Here is a 20061-nt window from a genome sequence, read left to right as displayed (position 1 = left end):
TGTTAAGGGGCCAATATCCAGAATAGGTAAAGAACTCCAATGAGGAAACGACAACAAAAACAAAATAACTTGATTTCAAAATTGGTCAAAGTCCTTGAGCAGACATTTCTCCCAAAATGATGTACAAATGGCCACTAAGCAAGTAAAAAGATGCATAACCTTACTAACTGTTAGATAAATGCAAATCAAAGCCACAGTGAGATGTCATCTCATACTTCTCAGGATGGGTACTATTAAAAGAAAAACTAGAAAATGACAAAAGTTGACAAGGATATGGAGAAACTGGAACCCTTGTGCACGGTTGATGAGACTATAAGATGGTACAACCACTCTGGAAAACAGTATGTGGTTCCGCCAAAATTTCAAAATATGACAGCTGTATACCCACATTCATAGCATTATTCATAACAGCCAAGACATGGGAGCAGCCCAAACGTCCATGGATGGATGAATGGATAATTAACACATGGTGTATGCCTACAATGGAATATTTTTTACAATATTATTTTTAACGACCAGCATTTATAATATGAGGGCCAGCACTTCCTCCCCAACTCAAGTTTATACATTTTTGATTGGCTTATGAGACCAATAGAGATACTTCTCTCATCTGATTTGGTTTCTGGAAAGTCTTCATTCAAGTGCTCAATGGTCATCTGATCAAATGGAATTATGTTCTTCACCTTCTCCAGCTCTATTTCACATTCCTCAATCCTGGCCTTTGAGAGAGACAAAAACTCAGCACAGCTTTTCACATCTTTTTCTTTGGCATCCACCTGAACAGTATATTTATCCTCTGGCACAGAAAATTTAAGGGCATTGAACTTCTTCTCAAAGTTCTCTACCAAGCCACTTTTTGCCACATTGGCTTTGTAGTAAGCCCAGTTGTTAGGAGGTGGATTCTCAGGGAGAGTAGCCAACATGGAGGTAAGGTGTTCATTCTAGGATTTCGGGGAGTTAGCAATGGCCTTCTGGTTTGGGGCCTTATGATTGCCACAAAAGCTACCCAGTCAATGACTTTTAGAGCAAGTTCTTAGACCATCTTGAGAGCTTCACTGACCCTGGCGGCCCACAGCCCCCCCCCCCCCAATGGAATATTATTGAACCTTTGAAAGGAAGAGAATCCTGTCACACTCTACAACATGGGTAAACCTTGAAGGCGTTATTGCGGTTGAAAACAAATGAGTCACAAAAAGACAGTGTATGAGTCCATCTCAGGTACGTAAAGTAGTCAAATTCATCCAAATAGAAAGTAGAATGGTGGTTACCAGGAGTTGAGGGAAAGGGGAAATGGAGGGTTGTTGTTTAACGGGTATAGAGTTTAATTTTTCAAGATGAAAGTGTTCTGGAGATCTGTAGCACAACAGCGTAAATATACTTACTACTACTGAACTACACTTTAAAATGGTTAGGATGGTAAATTTTGTGTCACATGTTTTTAACCACAAAAAAGAAAACATTTTTAGATCACATGCCATACAAAAACAGACAACAGGCCAGACTTGGTACACAAGTTATAATTTGTCAACCCTTTCTCTGTGGCCCAGCCTCAGGAAAGTTCTCCCAGGTTCCATGCCCAAGGGAGCTCTAAATTGAAAGAATCACACAGCTTTGGAGAACGTAATGGAATACCTGTGGCAGTGGGCAAAAGAACCCTTTCTTCTTTGAACACCTGACAATGGATACAATGGCAGGAAGACTAGCAGAGTTGGAATGGGAGCCATGAAGTGGAGACTGGATAGTGGTGGGAGGAGGATGCATAAATGCTGAGGAATTTGAGGGCCTGCCTGGAGGAAGAAGACTGTGTGTGGCCATTGACAGTCCATTGCTCACCTTACCCCAGGATGATGTAGTTCACTTGAGCAGGAGTTCAGCCATTCATTCCCTGTGTCAACCTAGGCTAGTCAGTGCCCCTTTGCCTTCCCATTGAAAGGGGGAGGGTTGGACAACATCCCTGGCACCCCTCCTAGCCTTAAAAACCACAAGACACTATCTGACCAAGCTGGTACCGTGCCAATGTCTTTATCCCTTCATTTGAACAGCTTTCAAGACCAGAGACCCTCCGTGTCTCCTATGGAGTTGACATTTTTTTGTTTACTCTAGTTAAGTAGGGGTAAAAAACTAATTAGAGTCTATGGAGTCCCAACTAACTCCATTTCCACAGCTGGGCCTCCTCTTGATACCTCAAGTTCCCTTTCCCCTGGGAACTTGAGGAAATCGCGCAGACAAGGAAGGGAATTGGGGGCCATTGTTAATGTGTCTGTCAGTCCCACAGCAGCAACCTACTCCCACTAAAAATCTCTGATGTTTCTTCCAGTTCTTTAACAAGAATGGTTGGGGACTGGGTTTTGTTTATAGGAAGAATTTAAGTCTTGGTGTTCACTTTGAAAAATTACCCTTTGGTGTGACAGCCTTGTCCAAAATGAGAGCCACATTGCTTTAGCTTTTTAAAGACTTCCTCTCCTCCCTCATCCGTGGCTGTGCAGGGAAAAGCAGGCGTTCAAAGGGACTCATAGAGCTTCCTCCTGCCAGTTGTTCACCAGGCACTGTGTTCCAGAAAGGAAGAAGCTGCCTCGCTCTTGGCCTCTAGGGCGTTCTGGGAGAGGGCTTTGGTGAATCATAGTCCGGTAGCTGTCTCATTTGCTTTGCCGTTTGTAGTGGTCCCGTGGTGTGTTTATTTGAATCTTTCACTCAGAACTGGCTTGCCTTCGTTTCTGGCCTGAGGAAGCTCCAGTCAGAATGGAAAAGTTCAGCCACACTGCTCAAGTTCAACGCCCTGAAGTGGGAAATCACGAGCGATCAAGCGAGCGTGGAGACTGTGAGACTAGGTTAGGCTTTTCAAAGGAAATGCCTTTCCCTGTGGCTTGCTTTTATATACTGCTGGGGCCGGCTGTCCTGTGAACCTCAGGTTTGCTCAGAAATGTTCCTGGGGTGATTTCATTGCCACGATGTTTTGTCCCAGAGAAAGGAAGCTAAAAACTCATTGACTAGCTTGGTGCCGTTCATTAACATGTTACACAGGAATCTTAATAATAAAAATAAAAATCTTAGGTCAGGAAATGCCAAATGTTGGAGAGGATGTGGAGAAAGGGGAACCCTCTCACACTGTTGGTGGGAATGCAAGCTGGTGCAGCCACTCTGGAAAACAGTATGGAGGTTCCTCATAAAGTTGAAAATAGAGCTACCCTATGACCCAGCAATTGCACTACTGGGTATTTGCCACAAAGATACAAATGTAGTGATCTGAAGGGGCACCTGCTTCCCAACGTTTATAGCAGCAATGTCCACACTATGGAAAGAGCCCAGATGCCCATTGACAGATGAATGGATAAAGAAGGTGTGGTGTGTAGACACACACACACACACACACACACACACACACACACAGGAATACTAGGCAGCCATCAAAAATGATATCTTGCCATTTGCAACAACATGGCTGGAACTAGAGGACATTATGCTAAATGAAATAAGTCAATTGGAGAAAAACAATTGCACGCATATGTGGAATCCAAGAAACAAAACAGAGGATTGTAGAGGAAGGGAAAGAAAAATAAGATGAAAACAGACAAACCATAAGAGACTCTTAACTCTAGGAGACAAACAGGGTTACTGGAGGGGAGTAGAGGATGGGGTAAATTTGTGATGAGCATTAAGGAAGGTGCTTGATGGAATGGGCACTGGGTATGATATACAATCAATGAATCACTGAACTCTACTTCTTTTTTTTTTTTTTTTAAAGATTTTATTTATTTATTTGACAGAGAGAGAGCACAGTAGGCAGAGAGGCAGGCAGAGAGAGGGGAAGGGAAGGAAGCAGGCCCCTGCTGAGCAGAGAGCCCGATGCGGGACTCGATCCCAGGACCCTGAGATCATGACCTGAGCCGAACGCAGCGGCTTAACCCACTGAGCCACCCAGGCGCCCTGAACTCTACTTCTGAAACTAATAATACACCATATGTTAGTTCATTGAATTTTTAAAAAGATTTTATTTTTATTTATTTGGCAGAGAGAGAGAGAGATCACAAGTAGGCAGAGAGGCAGGCAGAGAGAGAGAGAGGAGGAAGCAGGCTCCCCGCTGAGCAGAGAGCCCGATGCGGGACTCGATCCCAGGACCCTGAGATCATGACCTGAGCCAAAGGCAGAGGCTTAACCCACTGAGCCACCCAGGTGCCCCTGTTAATTAATTAAAATTAAAAAAATACAAATTATTAAGAATGACATATTAAGCCTGTCGTGCAGGCCCAAGGCACGATTGGTTCTACACTACTTGCACCTACGCATTTCTGTTTCACCCAACAAGCAGAGTAAGAGTTTTCTCCCCACTTTACCAGTAGTGAAAATAAGGCCAAAAGAAGTTAAGTGACTTGCCCAGGGTGGCGGTTAAGCTAAGGCTTAAGACATGTCGCAGAATGTGGCGCTGCCTACCTTTTCTCAGGAAAGCAGAGACGTTACCTACCACGGGGCTTACAGTTCGGCCTGGAGGCAGGAGTAGTCATTCAAACGGCAAAATACTTATGCACTGGTTGTTGCAGTGTGGCTGCCCTGAGCCCTTCCAGTGGTTGTCCAGATGGTCCCAGCAAGGGGGAGTCCCACTGGTGCCAGCCAGCTCCCTCATGCAGGCTCCCATCCATATGCATCCAAGTGACCAGAGGAGACAAACATCACCTACAGGAGAACCGCCCCCCACCCCCCAGCAGGAACGCTGGCTCACCAGGGTGCACATAGGGTTAGGGTTAGAGAGGTGGTTCTCCATTATCTGCCAGCACGCCCCTCGAGTGCCCCCACTAAGCCACTGATGGGAAAGTCAGCCTCCCCAATACAGCATACCACTCCTGAAATGTTATTTATCTATTTATTTGATACAGCGCATGCAAGCAGGGGGAGAGACAGAGAGAGAAGCAGACTCTACGCTGAGATCAGAGCCCAATAATGGGCCTCCATCCCAGGACCTTGGGATCATGACCTGAGCCGAAATCAAGAGTCAGACACTCACCGACTGAGCCACCCAGGCGCCCCCTGAAATATTTTTGATATCATTCAGATTTCTGATCCAGAGCCAACAGCAGAACTCTGAAGTAGATCCCTGTGTCTGAGAGCAGAGCACCCCCAAAGAGGTGTCTGGTTCCTCTCGTTTCCCCGCCCCTCCCCCATAGTTGGCTTCAGGTCACTACACTTCAGGGTCAACTGCGGGCTAGAGCTTCTCAGGCACTTCCTCTCTTGCTTGTATCCTAACTCCCTACCTAAGCTGTCAGAGTCTGACTTTTGGAAGTGACTGGCGAGGGTTACCTATGATACTTAAAGACACCAGGTATGGGAGGTGGGAGAAGAGTTAGTTTTCAACAGTTGTTTTTCTCTGCCCTCAAGTTATGTCATGTAATAAACGCCTACAAAACAAAGTGGCTTTTTGATTGTTCGGTGTTTCCAATGAGCACTGAAACGTTCCTAAGATCCACTTTTAATGTGTGATTACCTCCTATTCCCCAGGAAAATAGAGAGTCATATTTAATACAAGAAATATGTTGGGGAGGAGGGCATTCCCTCCCCAGGCATAATTTTTAAAATGGAAATAAGATTCCGTATCATGTGGTTAAGAGCATAGGCTTTCAATTTCTTTTTACAAGTGGCAAGAAAAAAAAAAAGAGAGAGAGAAAAGAACTCTATAGATGAAAAGAGACTTCAGAGACCTATTAACCAAATGCTATTATATGAGCTAGACCTTGTTTGAATCATGAAACTGCTGTGAAAAAAAGAGAAAAGGCAAAAAATACAAGACAGTTGGGGAAATATGAACATGGACTGGATATTTGATGAGACTAAGAAATGATTATTATAGGTGTTATGTGTTTCAAGAGAGTCTAAGTCTTTTGAAGACATATACTGAAATATTTACAAATGAAAATATGAAATTGTGTGTGTGTGTGTGTGTGTGTGTTGGGTGGTAACTGGATGGGGTATGGATGAAACAAGACTGTCCATGATTTGTTAGTTGTTGAGGCTGGGTGATAGACACATGGGATTAATGCTACCTTATCTACTTTTGTTTATGTCTCAACACTGTAATAATAACAAAGACTTTTTAGATGAGACCATGAGGTGATTGATGTCAGGCCTCCATGAATGCAAACCTTGGGTCCACTTCCTAGCCATGTGATGTCCTTAGAGAATGACCCTAACTGTCCTCATCGGGAAGGCAATGCAAACGTGAAGTCTGGATGAAATAATATATGTCAAGAATTGAGCAGGAGCCTAGCACATAGTAAACAATCAATAAATAGTAGATCCTCTTATAGCCATTCATTTTGTCTAGTTTTCTGAACCTATAATTGCAGGTCCTGAGAGAATTTACACCCTAAGAAACTCTTGCCACTGAAGTAGAAGAATTTTGCAATACACGAGATGTCTACTGCTGTTTTCCAGATGGGGAGCATGTCTGGTAGCAGCCCAAATGGAAATAATGGCAAAGAATCAGGCAATTGGTTCTAAGAAATAAGAAAGTCTTGCATGGCAGCACTCAGCCTTTAAAAGCCTCTCTGAGAACACACAGTGCCTGACATTTATTTCTACCTGTTTCCCCCTCTCCATCCCGCCCATACTGCCCAGAGTTATGCGGAATACAGATGAGAGAAAGCCTGGTTTGTCCTTGCAGCCGGCTAGGAGTCCATCCTGGGCACAGCCTTCGTGTTTCATGTGGGAATACGATACTCTGTAATAGTACGTTAATTCTTCTAACAAAAATGTACCAGATGCTTACTGTGTGTTGGAATACTGTGAGACATGTAACATGTAAGATCTCAATATCTGGCCCAACCCTATTTAATTTAATTTAATTTATTTATTTGAGAGAGGGAGAGAGAGAACGTGAGATGGGGGAGGGTCAGAGGGAGAAGCAGACTCCCCGCTGAGCAGGGAGCCCAATGCAGGACTTGATCCTGGGACTCCAGGATCATGACTTGAGCCAAAGGCAGCTGCTTAACCAACTGAGCCATTCAGGTGTCCCTGACCTCATCTTAGACATGAGGAGATAGAGGAATTAGAGAGATGAAGTGGCTTGCCCAGAGTTCCACAGCTAGCAGGTGACAAAGCTGTTATTCTGTGTGTGTGTGTGTGTGTTTTTTTTTCCCCAAGATTTTATTTATTTATTTGACAGGGACAGCACAAGCAGGGGGAGTAGCAAGCAGAGGGAGAGGGAGAAGAAGACTCCCTGCAGTGCAGGACTCTGATGCAGGACTTGATTCCAGGACCCTGAGATCATGACCTGAGCCGAAGGCAGATGCTTAACAAATTGAGCCACCCAGGTGCCCCCAAAGCTGTTACTCAGATCAGAGTTATCAGATGCAGAAACCATGTTCCCTTGATTAGCTTGACCCTAGTAATCCTTTCACTATTTATGTGTATCATGTATGCAACACACCATGTTGCATACATGAAGTACATACAACTTGTATTAAAATAAGAATACAGAAACTATGTCCTTGACTTCTAAGTCTTTAACTTCATATCCGTTACCTGAATAAGGAGTAGGCACAGAAGGTTCTAGGTGATATTTTTGTTTCTCTCTCTGAGCTTCATTAATATATCAAAGATTCCTTCCCAGCACGGTTTATTTATGTTGGGAAAGCCGCGATGCACAGAGGGAAAGGCACTTTCAGATGGGCAGGGTCCTGCATTGATTTCCATTGGGTTTCCATGAACTTGAAAGAAGCACAGAACCTTCTTTTGCTGTTGGGTCATCCCTGCTTCCCAAGGCCACGTGGCCTACGTAAAGGAGAAAGTTGCAGAACAAAGAGGCACTTCATGTGCAGGCTCCCCACCCCCCCGCCCGAGCTGCACACGAGGGGGTCCAGGGTGAGAGAGCAACATGGAATCCATTGAGTTCGGCTGTGAGGGAGAGGTGGGCTGCCAGACAGGCCCCTTGCCAGCTCTGAGTCATCGCAGGCTTCTGAGCCCAGCCAATTTACCTGCTTTTCAATAAGATCTTTATTTGTCCTTCTATTCTCGTCAAAAGCTGTTGTCATTTCCTTTTCTGTCTGGAGACACTGGGAGCTGCCTTTGGGCGGTATGACCACGCTGGGGCCCCTTGTGCAACCCCCAACTCACCCAGATGAAACATCTCTTAGAATTTCCCCTTGTTTGGCTTGTTCTTCCTTAGTGGGCAGAAAGCGTCCTATTTCTCGCATTTCCAGAGATTTGGCTATGCAAGTTCTTTATCGGGTCAGCGAGCAGCTTGGGTGTTGGGCTACATGCTGTCTTGTGGAGACCTATGGAGTCATAGGAAACTCTCATCTTGAGGGATGGGGTGGACAGACAAGTAAACAGAGGGTCATAATACAGGATGGCCCATTCTGCGAAGGAGAGGCAGTGTCAGTGGTTGAGAACGTACATTTTAAAATCAACAGTCCTGGTTGAAACCCCAGCCTTGCCACTTATTTCTTAGGCTATGTCACAAAATCGCCTATGTTTCTTCTAGAGCATAAGGATAATGGATGTACATAAGTACAAGGCACCAGACCCGCATGGATGGTCAGCAGAACATCTGTATCTGACTACTGGGGTTCCAGCAAGCCAGGATGTTGGGATTAGTTAATAAGATAAAATTTTATCCTTCAGAGTATCCTATGGTGAAGGCAGGTGGCCAGCAGGTGGATGGTGAGGGTTTCCCCTTGGGACTAGAGGAGCTGGCCATGAGCGCTCTGGTTCAGGGTTCAAATTCCTAATCCATAAAGGGACCTAGAGAACAAAGGAGACCTCGGTCCCAGAGGATATCTGTGGCTGAGTTTGTGGAGGAAGGGTATTAAGGAGGACTTGAAGACAGGGATGGAGGTAAAAACAATATGCTAGATAGTAACTAGAATATGGGGGAAGACACAAAGCAGGATGGGAGCCATGCTCACAGTAGCGGAGCTGGCAGGCATGGCAGCCATAAGAATGTCCTTCTCAGATATCTCGCTGCTGGCAGAGGGACCAAGCTGCTGCTGTCTTCTGAGATCTTCACTGCCTTTGCATTGAGGCCACACTTCCTACAGACTGCACCTGGGCAGGGAATGGGCACAGTAGGGATATTAGACAGGTCTGTTCTTGGGAGACACTGGGCTCCTTTGACTGTTGACTTTGTCTCAAAGACGCCATGATGAGATGCCATGTCTCAAAGACACTTCCCTCTGACTTATCTCCCTCCCTTCCCTCCCCCCTCCCTCCTTCCCTTCTTTCCTTCCTTCCTTCCTTCCTTCCTTCCTTCCTTCCTTCCTTCCTTCCTTCCATCTTTCCTTCCCTCTCTCCTTCACTCAAGGTCAGACCTGCTTTGCATTGCAGTACATACTGGTACGCTCCCAGACTCTCCCCTGCCTTCCATTTTCTATCACGGAAGTTGCCCCTAATAAATTTCTTATGCTTATTTAAAAGATTTTATTTATTTATTTATTTATTTATTTAGAGAAATAGTACAAGTGAGGGGAGGGGCAGAGGAGAGGGAGAGAGAGAATCCCAAGAAACTCTGTACTGAGCCTGGAGATCACATCCTGAGCTGAAATCAAGAGTCAGTCGCTCAACCAACTGAGCTACCCAGGCACCCCAGATTTCTTAGGCTTTTAATCCTATCTTTTTGCCTGCTTCTTGAAGCTCCTGGACCAACATAGGTGTGGTTTACGGGACCTCAACTGAAAAGGAGAGTTTCAGTGACAGAGAGTACATTGGACAGTTGGCCTAATGTTTTCACAGTCCATTTCAGGAAGAACGTAGATTCATTGGGTAAATCTCAGGGCTCAGGCACAGTGCTAGGCTCTAGGAAGACAGTAAATGAACAAGATTAACAAACAAGATGCCCTTATGAAATTTTTCCGGAAAGACAGCAGAGATTCAGTAAGTAATCAAGAAAATATTTTTGTTGCTTTTTAAAAAATAAATCTAGGGACGTAGCCCAAACCCTTTACCATGGCCAACAAGTTTTCATAATCTGGCTCCTACCCATCTCTCCATCCTCCTTTCTCACCAGGTCCGTATTGCACTCTGCATCAGCTAGCATGAAATAATTGCATTCCCCAGAGCTCTCCATCTTCTTATGTCTAGGCTTTTGCCCAAGATAACCCTCACCCACCAGCCTTCGACCACATCCACATCCATCCACCAAGCTTGGCACAGTCCTCTCTGAGCAACTGAAGGTGCTCCTCCTCTGTACTCCTATAGCACCCTGTACCCTTGTCATTGATTTTGTTCCAGGCAAGTAAGTAGAAAACAGCAGAAAAGGAAGATGCCAGGGACAAGAAATAGGCATTCTTGTTTTCCAAATCAGTTGGCTCATATTTAAGAAATGGTATCTCCACTCTTTATGCTCAAGCTAAACTTGACTTCTGTTTTGTTGCCGAGACTGCTAACTGCCTCCCCACTACCTGTTCTTCCCTGCCTCTTTGCTATAATGAGCCTGGCTAAAAATATCTCTATTTTGTAGTCTCTTGCAGATAGAGGTGGACAGTGACACATGAGCAGAAGTCTCAGGGTAGGGTTTCTGGGAAGCCCTTTTTGCCTTTGATCCTCCTTTCTACCCACTGTCTGGTATTTGAATGTGATGCTTAAAGTTCCAGCAGACATCTTGGGACCATGGGGGAAAGGTCAAGAGAATTACAAACAGCCCTGACATTCTTGAGATGCTAAACCAACACCAGCAACCGCCTACCTTTGGACTTCTCATTACATGAAACAAATAAACGCTCGTGTGCTTCAGCCACTGTGATCAAATTTTCTTTTTTCTCTTTCTTTCTTTCTTTTCTTTTCTTTTTTTTTTTTTTTAACCCACGGATTAATGCAATTCTGAACCAATCTACCTCAACAAATTCTGTTCTTTTCTCCCTAGCTGTATTCATGCCTCCTACTATCCTTTCCCCTCAATCTCTGCCTACCAAATCTTTTTCTTTTTCTTTTCTATTCTTTTTTTTTGAAGATTTTATTTATTTACTTGAGAGAGAGAGAGAGAGAGAGAGAGAGAGCATGAGCTGGGGGAGGGGTAAAGGGAGAGGCAGACTTCCTGCCAAGCAGGGAGCCCAGTGTAGGGCTCAAGGCCAAGACCTGAGCTGAAGGCAGATGCTTACCTGACTGAGTCACCTAGGCGTCCCTCTGCCTACCAAATGTTCTCCATCACTGAAGACTCAGTTCAAACAACAGCTGCTTTATAGGATTTAATTTTATCCCCTCCAAATCTAGGTGTGCTATTTCCTTCTTTTTGACTCATTTTTATCTGGACATCTGAACCTCTTTTGTGAAATGAATATATATATATATGTCTATATATATATTCATTTAAAATTAGGGAAGTTTATGATATACTCATATCACATTCATATATATGAATGAATGAATGAATGAATAATATATATTCACATTCATATACATACATAATTCTGTCTGTGTAATAAGTATTAATGATCTTATTTGTGTTGTATATTTCTTTACATTTTTCTGCAACAAATAGCACAGACACATAGTAGATATTTAGTAAATCTTTGTTGAATTAAATATAAACTTGCAATAAAAACATAACTTTTGGGGGCACCTGGGTGACTCAGGCATTTAAGCATCTGCCTTCAGTTCAGGTCATGATTCCAGGGTCATGAGATGAAGTCCCACATCAGGCTCTCTGCGTAGCGGCAAATCCACTTCTCCCTGTCCTCTCCCTCTGCAATCTGTCTTGCTCTCTTTCAGATAAATAAATAAAATCTTAAAAAAAGAAAACATAACTTCTCTGGGGTGCCTGGGTGGCTCAGTCAGTTAAGTGTCTGACACTTGATTTCAGCTCTGGTCATGATTTTGGAGATGTGAGTTTGAGACCCGTGTCAAACTGTGCACCCAGCATAGAGTCTGCTTGGGATTCTCTCTGCCCCTCCCCCTGGTTGTGTGTTCTCTCTCTCTCTCTCTAAATAAATAAATCTTTTAAAAAAATCTTTTTAAATACACACATTTAACTGTTGACAACAGTATTTTTTGGAAGCAACTACATAGATAAAATATGCCTTCAAATGATAATATTCTATCATTGATTTGGAATATGGAATTATTCACATGACAATGGAGGATATACTTCTATTTCATTATATATTGACATTCTTTCATTTCAACTCTTATTTATTGAATGTCTCCACTATAAAGCCACGGTGTGTGAACGTTTGAGGGGGAATAACATGATCAGAGCTGAAACCTGGAGATTATTAAAAGCCCAGGTGATTGTGGTGAGACGCCCAACCAAGCGGGGTCAGGGAGAATAGGAAGAAGAAACAAGCCTGTACTCTTTGACCCAATCTCTCAGGCACAAAAAGGTTATTTGAAGGTCTGCCATTCATGCTCATACCAGATATTGGAATGTTCTTGAATATTGCATGCCTCAAAATGATGTAGATAAATCAGAAGAAAGAGCTGACCATATGTGTTTAAGGGGATATTCTGATGAAAGCTAAATATTTATTCCAAATTTTTCAAAAGTGACCATGAGACAAATAGCTGAGGAGAGCTCATTAGAGAAATCATCATCACACAAAAGAAACCTCCTTCCCTCTGTTCATGGCCCATTTGGCTCATGTTTATTACAGCCTTAGTCACATTGGATTGCAACCTTTTATTTACATTTCTTCCCTAATTTTAAGTCCAAGAGTTATGCATTAAACATCTTTGGATCCACCCAGCACCGTTGTCTGACGTATAGCAGATACTCAGTGATTACTGATCGTCACCTTACTTGATGTGTCTGCAACATTTAGAGTTATTGACCATGGCCTTGCTGAAACATACTCCCTCTTCGCTTTCCAGACACTGAATCTTCTTTGTTCTTCCTCCTTCCTCATAAGTCATTTTCAGTTTTCTTGGCCGGTTCCTCTTCCTTCCAACAGCCCTTCCAGTTCTTCAAGACACTGAGATTTTTTTTCCGTCTCGTTTCATTTTTATTAAATCTCAGAAAGTTATCACCACCTTATCTCCTTGAATAGATCATTCCTTTAACATTCTTTCTACGCTTGCCTTTTTAAACTTAGTTAAGATGTATTTCAGACATTTTGCCATCTTAAGCTCATTCAGACATTTTCCCCCCCCCATATCTTTGCCTCCTCGTGTTTTTGACTACGTAAAATCATCTGACCTGTTTTCCATGCCACAGATTCTCTTTGGCTCTGTTTAATCCGTCAAGGGAGGTTCTAGTTTTCTACTTAAATTATCATATTTTTTATTTCTCAGAGTTCTATTTAGTTCATTTTTTTCAAACCTGTTACTCAGTTTTCATAGTTGATTTTTTAAAAAAAAATTTTTAATTTTAATTCCACTTAGTTAACATATAGCATCCTATTAGTTTCAGGTGTCAATAGTACCGTATGTCACCTAGTACTCATCACAACCAGCACACGCTTAAATCCCCATCACCTATTTCCCCCCTCCCCCATCCCCTACTCCTCTGGGGACCATCAGTTTGTGCTCTATAGTTAAGAGTCTGTTTCTTGATTTGTCTCTCTCTCTCTGTTTTTGCCCCTTTGCTCATTTGTTTTGTTTCTTAAATTCCACGTGAGTCAAATCATATGGTATTTGTCTTTCTCTGATTGACTTGTTTTGCTTAGCATTAAGTTCTGTCTATGTCCTTGCAACCAGCAAGATTTCATTATTTTTTATGGCTGAATTATATTCAAATATATATTAGAATATTATATATGCCATACACACACACACACACACACACACACATATGCCACCTCTTCTTTATCCATTCATCAATTTCATCAATCAATGGATGCTTGGGCTGCTTCCATATCTTGGCTATTGAAAATAATGCTGCTATAAATATAGAGATACACATATTCCTTTGAATTAGCATTCCTGTATTCTTTGGGTAAGTACCTAGTACTGCAATTGCTGGGTCACAGGGTAGCTCTATTTTTTAACTTCTTGAGGAACCTCCGTACTGTTTTTCCAGAGTGGCTGTACCAGTTTGCCTTCCCACCAACAGGGCATGAGGCTTCCCCTTTCTGCACATCCTTGCCAATGACCTGTTGTTTCTTGTGTTGTTGATTTTAGCCATTCTGACAGGTGTGATGTCGTATCTCATTGTAGTATTGACTTGCATTTCCCTGAAGGTAAGTGATGACGAACACCTTTTCATGTGTCTATTGGCCATTTCTATGTCTTTTTTGGAGAAATATCTATTTAAGTGTTCTGCCCACTTTTTAAAAGATTTGTTTATTTATTTTAGAGAGAAAGGGAGACTGTGAGTGTGAGGAGGGGCAGAGGGAGAAAAGCAGACTCCCCATGAGCACAGAGCCTGACATAGGGCTCAATCCCAGGACACTGAGACCATGACCTGAGCCAAAATCAAGAGTCAGACACTCAACTGACTGAACCACCCAGGTGCCCCATGCCCATTTTTTAATTGGATTATTCATGTTGTGGGTATTGAGTTTTTAAGTTCTTTATATATTTTATGTACTAACCCTTTATCAGATATGCCATTTGAAAATATCTTTTTTCACCCTGTAGGTTGCCTTTTTAAAATTAACATATAATGTACTATTTTCTTCAGGGGTACAGGTCTGTGAATCATCAGTCTTACACAATTCACAGCACTCATCATAGCACATACCCTCCCCAATGTCCATAACCCAGACCCATAGGTCGCCTTTTAGTTTTGTTGATTGTTTCCTTTGCTGTGCAGAAGATTTTCATTTTGATGAAGTCCCAATAGTCCACTTTTTTTTTTTCTTTCCCTTGCCTCAGGAGACATACCTAGAAAAAAGTTGCTAGGGCCAGTGTTAAAGAAGTTAGTTACTGCCTGTGTTTTCTTCTAGGATTTTTATGAACTCGGGCTCACATTTAGGTCTTCAATCCATTACTCTGAATTTATTTTGTGTATGGTGAAAGAAAGTGGTTCAGTTTCTTTCTTTTGCATCTTGCTGTCCAGTTTTCCCAACTCAACCATTTATTGAAGAAACTGTCTTTTTCCCATTGGATGTTCTTTCCTGATTTGTCAAAGATTAATTGACCATAGAGCTGTGTGTTCATTTCTGGGTTTGCTATTCTGTTGCATGGATTTCTGTGTCTATTTTTGTGCCAGCACCATACTGTTTTGATCACTACAGCTTTGTAATATAACTTGAAGTCCAGAATTGTGATGCCTCCAACTTTGCTTTCCTTTTTCAGGATTGCTTTGGCTATTCGGGGTCTTTTGTAGTCCCATATGAATTTTAGAATTGTTTGTTGCAGTTTTGTGAAAAATACTGTTGGTATTTTGATAAGGATTACATTAAATGTGTAGAATGCTTTGGGTAGTAGAAACACTTTAACAATATTTGCTCTTCCAGTCCATGAGCATGGGATGTCTTTCCATTTCTTTGTGTCATCTTCGATCTCCTTCATCAGCATTTTACAGTTTTCAGATATTTCACCTCTTTGGTTAGGTTTATTTCTAGGCATCCTACTATTTGGGGTGAAACTATAAATGGGATTGTTTTCTTAATTTCACGTTCTGCTACTTCATTACTGATTGGTGTATAGGAATGCTACAGATTTCTGTATGTTGTATTCTGTGACTTCAGCAAATTTTTTTTCATCAGTTCTAGCAGTTTTTTGGTGGTGTGTTTATGGTTTTCTATATAGTCATCACCTCACCTGCAAATAGTGAAAGGTTTACATCTTCCTTGCTGATTCAGATGTCTTTTATATCTTTTCATTGTCTGATCGCTGAGGCTAGGACTTCCAGTACTATGTTCAATAACAGTGGTGAGAATGGACATCCTTGTCTTGTTCCCGACCTTCAGGGGAAAGCTCTCAGTTTTCCCCCATTGAGGCTGATGTTCTCTGTGGGTTTTTCATAGATGGCTTTTATTATGTTGAGGTATATTCCCTCTAAACCTACTTTGTTGAGGGTGTTTATCATGAGTGGATGTTGTACTTTCTCAGTTTCTGAATTCTCTCACTTAGCATATCAAATGTACTTATTTTGTATCCAATAGCTGATCATTTTTGGATCTGCAGTTTTTACAAGTCTGTTTCTGCAGACTCGCACTCATCATGCCTTGCTTCTTTGTAGGTTTAATGACTTCTTTTCATTGTGAGCTCATGCTCTTTGGAATTTTATCTGTGGGAATCCTTTGAGGCCATGTAAAACTCTTCCAGAGAAAATTTTCATTTACTATTGCAATGTGCCCAGTGACATTATCAACCAAGGACCACTCTGAATTAATGTTTCTGTTTGGTGGTTTTGAAGACACATAGTATTCTGCTCCCAAAAGTGGTTGAGTGCGAGCATGTGGTTAGGAATTCTCAGAGGAAAGAACTTTTTCTCCAAACCCTGTGTCTGATCCCTAGGTAGATAAATATCTTTATGTGGAGAGTGGGTATTTTCCAAGTCACTCACTGAAGGAGTCACCCCTACAGAATCTTCGCTTTTTGGCAGGGTCTCCAGTCAGCTCAACCACCTTGCTTGGGTCTCACACTTTATCCCCTGTCCCTGGCCCTACCACATGGTCTTTTAGTATCAACTGTGGCCACCAAAGAGAAGCAGATTTGGCCCAGGGCAAATTTTAGCTTGATTACTTCTAGAAAATCAGGCCCTGTTGTTATCTGTTTCCTGTGCTTCACTTCAGCTCAGCTTCACTTTAAAAACAACATGGAGGGGCCGCCTGGGTGGCTCAGTTGGTGAAGTATCTGCCTTCAGCTCAGGTCATGATCCCAGGGTCCTGGGGTAGAGCCCAGTGAGGAGTCTGCTTCTCCCTCTTCCTCACCCCTGCTTGTGTTCTCACTCACTCTATGGCTCTCTTTCAAATGACAAAAATTTTAAAAAGTCTTAAACATATAAATAAAAACAACATGGAAGGTATTTTTTTTTAAGATTTTATTTATTTATTTGAGAGAGAGAGAGAGAGAGAGCACGTGCACATGAGTGGGAGGAGCAGCAGAGGGAGAGGGAGAAGCAAACTCCCTGCTGAGCAGGGAGTCTAACACAGGGCTCCATGCTGGGACCCCGGGATCATGACCTGAGCTGAAGGCAGATGCTTAACGGACTGAGCCACCCAGGTGTCCCAACGTGGAAAGTATTTTATCTAGACTTTTAGGCACTCTTGTTTTCCCCCACATTACACTTGCCGTGTCAGGGTCTGTTATAAGTAGGCATTCTTTTTTGAGAACATGTTCTCCATACACTCATCCTATTGCCAGAAACAAAGATCATTTTCTTTTTCTTTTTTTTTTTTTTAAATTTTTTATTTTTTATAAACATATATTTTTATCCCCAGGGGTACAGGTCTGTGAATCACCAGGTTTGCACACTTCACAGCACTCACCAAAGCACATACCCTCCCCAATGTCCATAATCCCACCCCCTTCTCCCAAACCCCCTCCCCCCAGCAACCCTCAGTTTGTTTTGTGAGATTAAGAGTCACTTATGGTTTGTCTCCCTCCCAATCCCATCTTGTTTCATTGATTCTTCTCCTACCCACTTAAGCCTCCATGTTGCATCACCACTTCCTCATATCATGGAGATCATATGATAGTTGTCTTTCTCTGCTTGACTTATTTCGCTAAGCATGATATGCTCTAGTTCCATCGATGTTGTCGCAAATGGCAAGATTTCATTTCTTTTGATGGCTGCATAGTATTCCATTGTGTATATATACCACATCTTCTTGATCCATTCATCTGTTGATGGACATCTAGGTTCTTTCCATAGTTTGGCTATTGTGGACATTGCTGCTATAAACATTCGGGTGCATGTGCCCCTTTGGATCACTACATTTGTATCTTTAGGGTAAATACCCAATAGTGCAATTGCTGGGTCATAGGGCAGTTCTATTTTCAACATTTTGAGGAACCTCCATGCTGTTTTCCAGAGTGGCTGCACCAGCTTGCATTCCCACCAACAGTGTAGGAGGGTTCCCCTTTCTCCGCATCCTCGCCAGCATCTGTCATTGCCTGACTTGTTGATTTTAGCCATTCTGACTGGTGTGAGGTGATATCTCATTGTGGTTTTGATTTGTATTTCCCTGATGCCGAGTGATATGGAGCACTTTTTCATGTGTCTGTTGGCCATCTGGATGCCTTCTTTGCATAAATGTCTGTTCATGTCCTCTGCCCATTTCTTGATTGGATTATTTGTTCTTTGGGTGTTGAGTTTGCTAAGTTCTTTATAGATTCTGGACACTAGTCCTTTATCTGATATGTCGTTTGCAAATATCTTCTCCCATTCTGTCAGTTGTCTTTTGATTTTGTTAACTGTTTCCTTTGCTGTGCAAAAGCTTTTGATTTTGATGAAATCCCAATAGTTCATTTTTGCCCTTGCTTCCCTTGCCTTTTGCGTTGTTTCTAGGAAGATGTTGCTGCGGCAGAGGTCGAAGAGGTTGCTGCCCGTGTTCTCCTCAAGGATTTTGATGGATTCCTTTCTCACATTGAGGTCCTTCATCCATTTTGAGTCTATTTTTGTGTGTGGTGTAAGGAAATGGTCCAATTTCATTTTTCTGCATGTGGCTGTCCAATTTTCCCAGCACCATTTATTGAAGAGGCTGTCTTTTTTCCATTGGACATTCTTTCCTGCTTTGTCGAAGATTAGTTGACCATAGTGTTGAGGGTCTATTTCTGGGCTCTCTATTCTGTTCCATTGATCTATGTGTCTGTTTTTGTGCCAGTACCATGCTGTCTTGATGATGACAGCTTTGTAATAGAGCTTGAAGTCCGGAATTGTGATGCCACCAACGTTGGCTTTCTTTTTCAATATCCCTTTGGCTATTCGAGGTCTTTTCTGGTTCCATATAAATTTTAGCATTATTTGTTCCATTTCTTTGAAAAAGATGGATGGTACTTTGATAGGAATTGCATTAAATGTGTAGATTGCTTTAGGTAGCATAGACATTTTCACAATATTTATTCTTCCAATCCAGGAGCATGGAACATTTTTTCCATTTCTTTGTGTCTTCCTCAATTTCTTTCATGAGTACTTTATAGTTTTCTGAGTATAGATTCTGTGTCTCTTTGGTTAGGTTTATTCCCAGGTATCTTATGGTTTTGGATGCAATTGTAAATGGGATTGACTCCTTAATATCTCTTTCTTCTGTCTTGCTGTTGGTGTAGAGAAATGCAACTGATTTCTGTGCATTGATTTTATATCCTGACACTTTACTGAATTCCTGTATAAGTTCTAGCAGTTTTGGAGTGGAGTCTTTTGGGTTTTCCACATATAGTATCATATCATCTGCGAAGAGTGATAATTTGACTTCTTCTTTGCCGATTTGGATGCCTTTAATTTCCTTTTGTTGTCTGATTGCTGAGGCTAGGACCTCTAGTACTATGTTGAATAGCAGTGGTGATAATGGACATCCCTGCCGTGTTCCTGACCTTAGCGGAAAAGCTTTCAGTTTTTCTCCATTGAGAATGATATTTGCGGTGGGTTTTTCATAGATGGCTTTGATGATATTGAGGTATGTGCCCTCTATCCCTACACTTTGAAGAGTTTTGATCAGGAAGGGATGCCGTACTTTGTCAAATGCTTTTTCAGCATCTATTGAGAGTATCATATGATTCCTGTTCTTTCTTTTATTGATGTGTTGTATCACATTGACTGATTTGCGAATGTTGAACCAACCTTGCAGCCCTGGAATAAATCCCACTTGGTCGTGGTGAATAATCTTTTTAATGTACTGTTGAATCCTATTGGCTAGTATTTTGTTGAGTATTTTCGCATCTGTGTTCATCAAGGATATCGGTCTATAGCTCTCTTTTTTGGTGGGATCCTTGTCTGGTTTTGGGATCAAGGTGATGCTGGCCTCATAAAATGAGTTTGGAAGTTTTCCTTCCATTGCTATTTTTTGGAACAGTTTCAGGAGAATAGGAATTAGTTCTTCTTTAAATGTTTGGTAGAATTCCCCCGGGAAGCCGTCTGGCCCTGGGCTTTTGTTTGTTTGGAGATTTTTAATGACTGTTTCAATCTCCTTACTGGTTATGGGTCTGTTCAGGCTTTCTATTTCTTCCTGGTTCAGTTGTGGTAGTTTATATGTTTCTAGGAATGCATCCATTTCTTCCAGATTGTCAAATTTATTGCCGTAGAGTTGCTCATAG

At 42.2% G+C, this 20061-nt stretch overlaps 1 pseudogene across 1 annotated transcript in view; it reads right to left on the bottom strand.

The window, feature by feature from the left end:
- Positions 1-561: 561 nt before the first annotated feature.
- LOC309856591 (ATP synthase subunit d, mitochondrial pseudogene) overlaps positions 562-20061 on the bottom strand; it is an 82394-nt pseudogene continuing 62894 nt past the window's right edge. Inside the window, exon 3 of the transcript in view lies at positions 562-1032. The product of the transcript in view is annotated as an ATP synthase subunit d, mitochondrial pseudogene (transcript). The remainder of the gene's footprint in view (positions 1033-20061) is intronic.

This window comes from Mustela nivalis (genome assembly GCF_964662115.1).
Source record: "Mustela nivalis genome assembly, chromosome: X".
In the NCBI taxonomy this organism is placed as follows: Eukaryota; Metazoa; Chordata; class Mammalia; order Carnivora; family Mustelidae; genus Mustela; species Mustela nivalis.
This window is presented reverse-complemented; position numbering and strand designations above follow the sequence as displayed.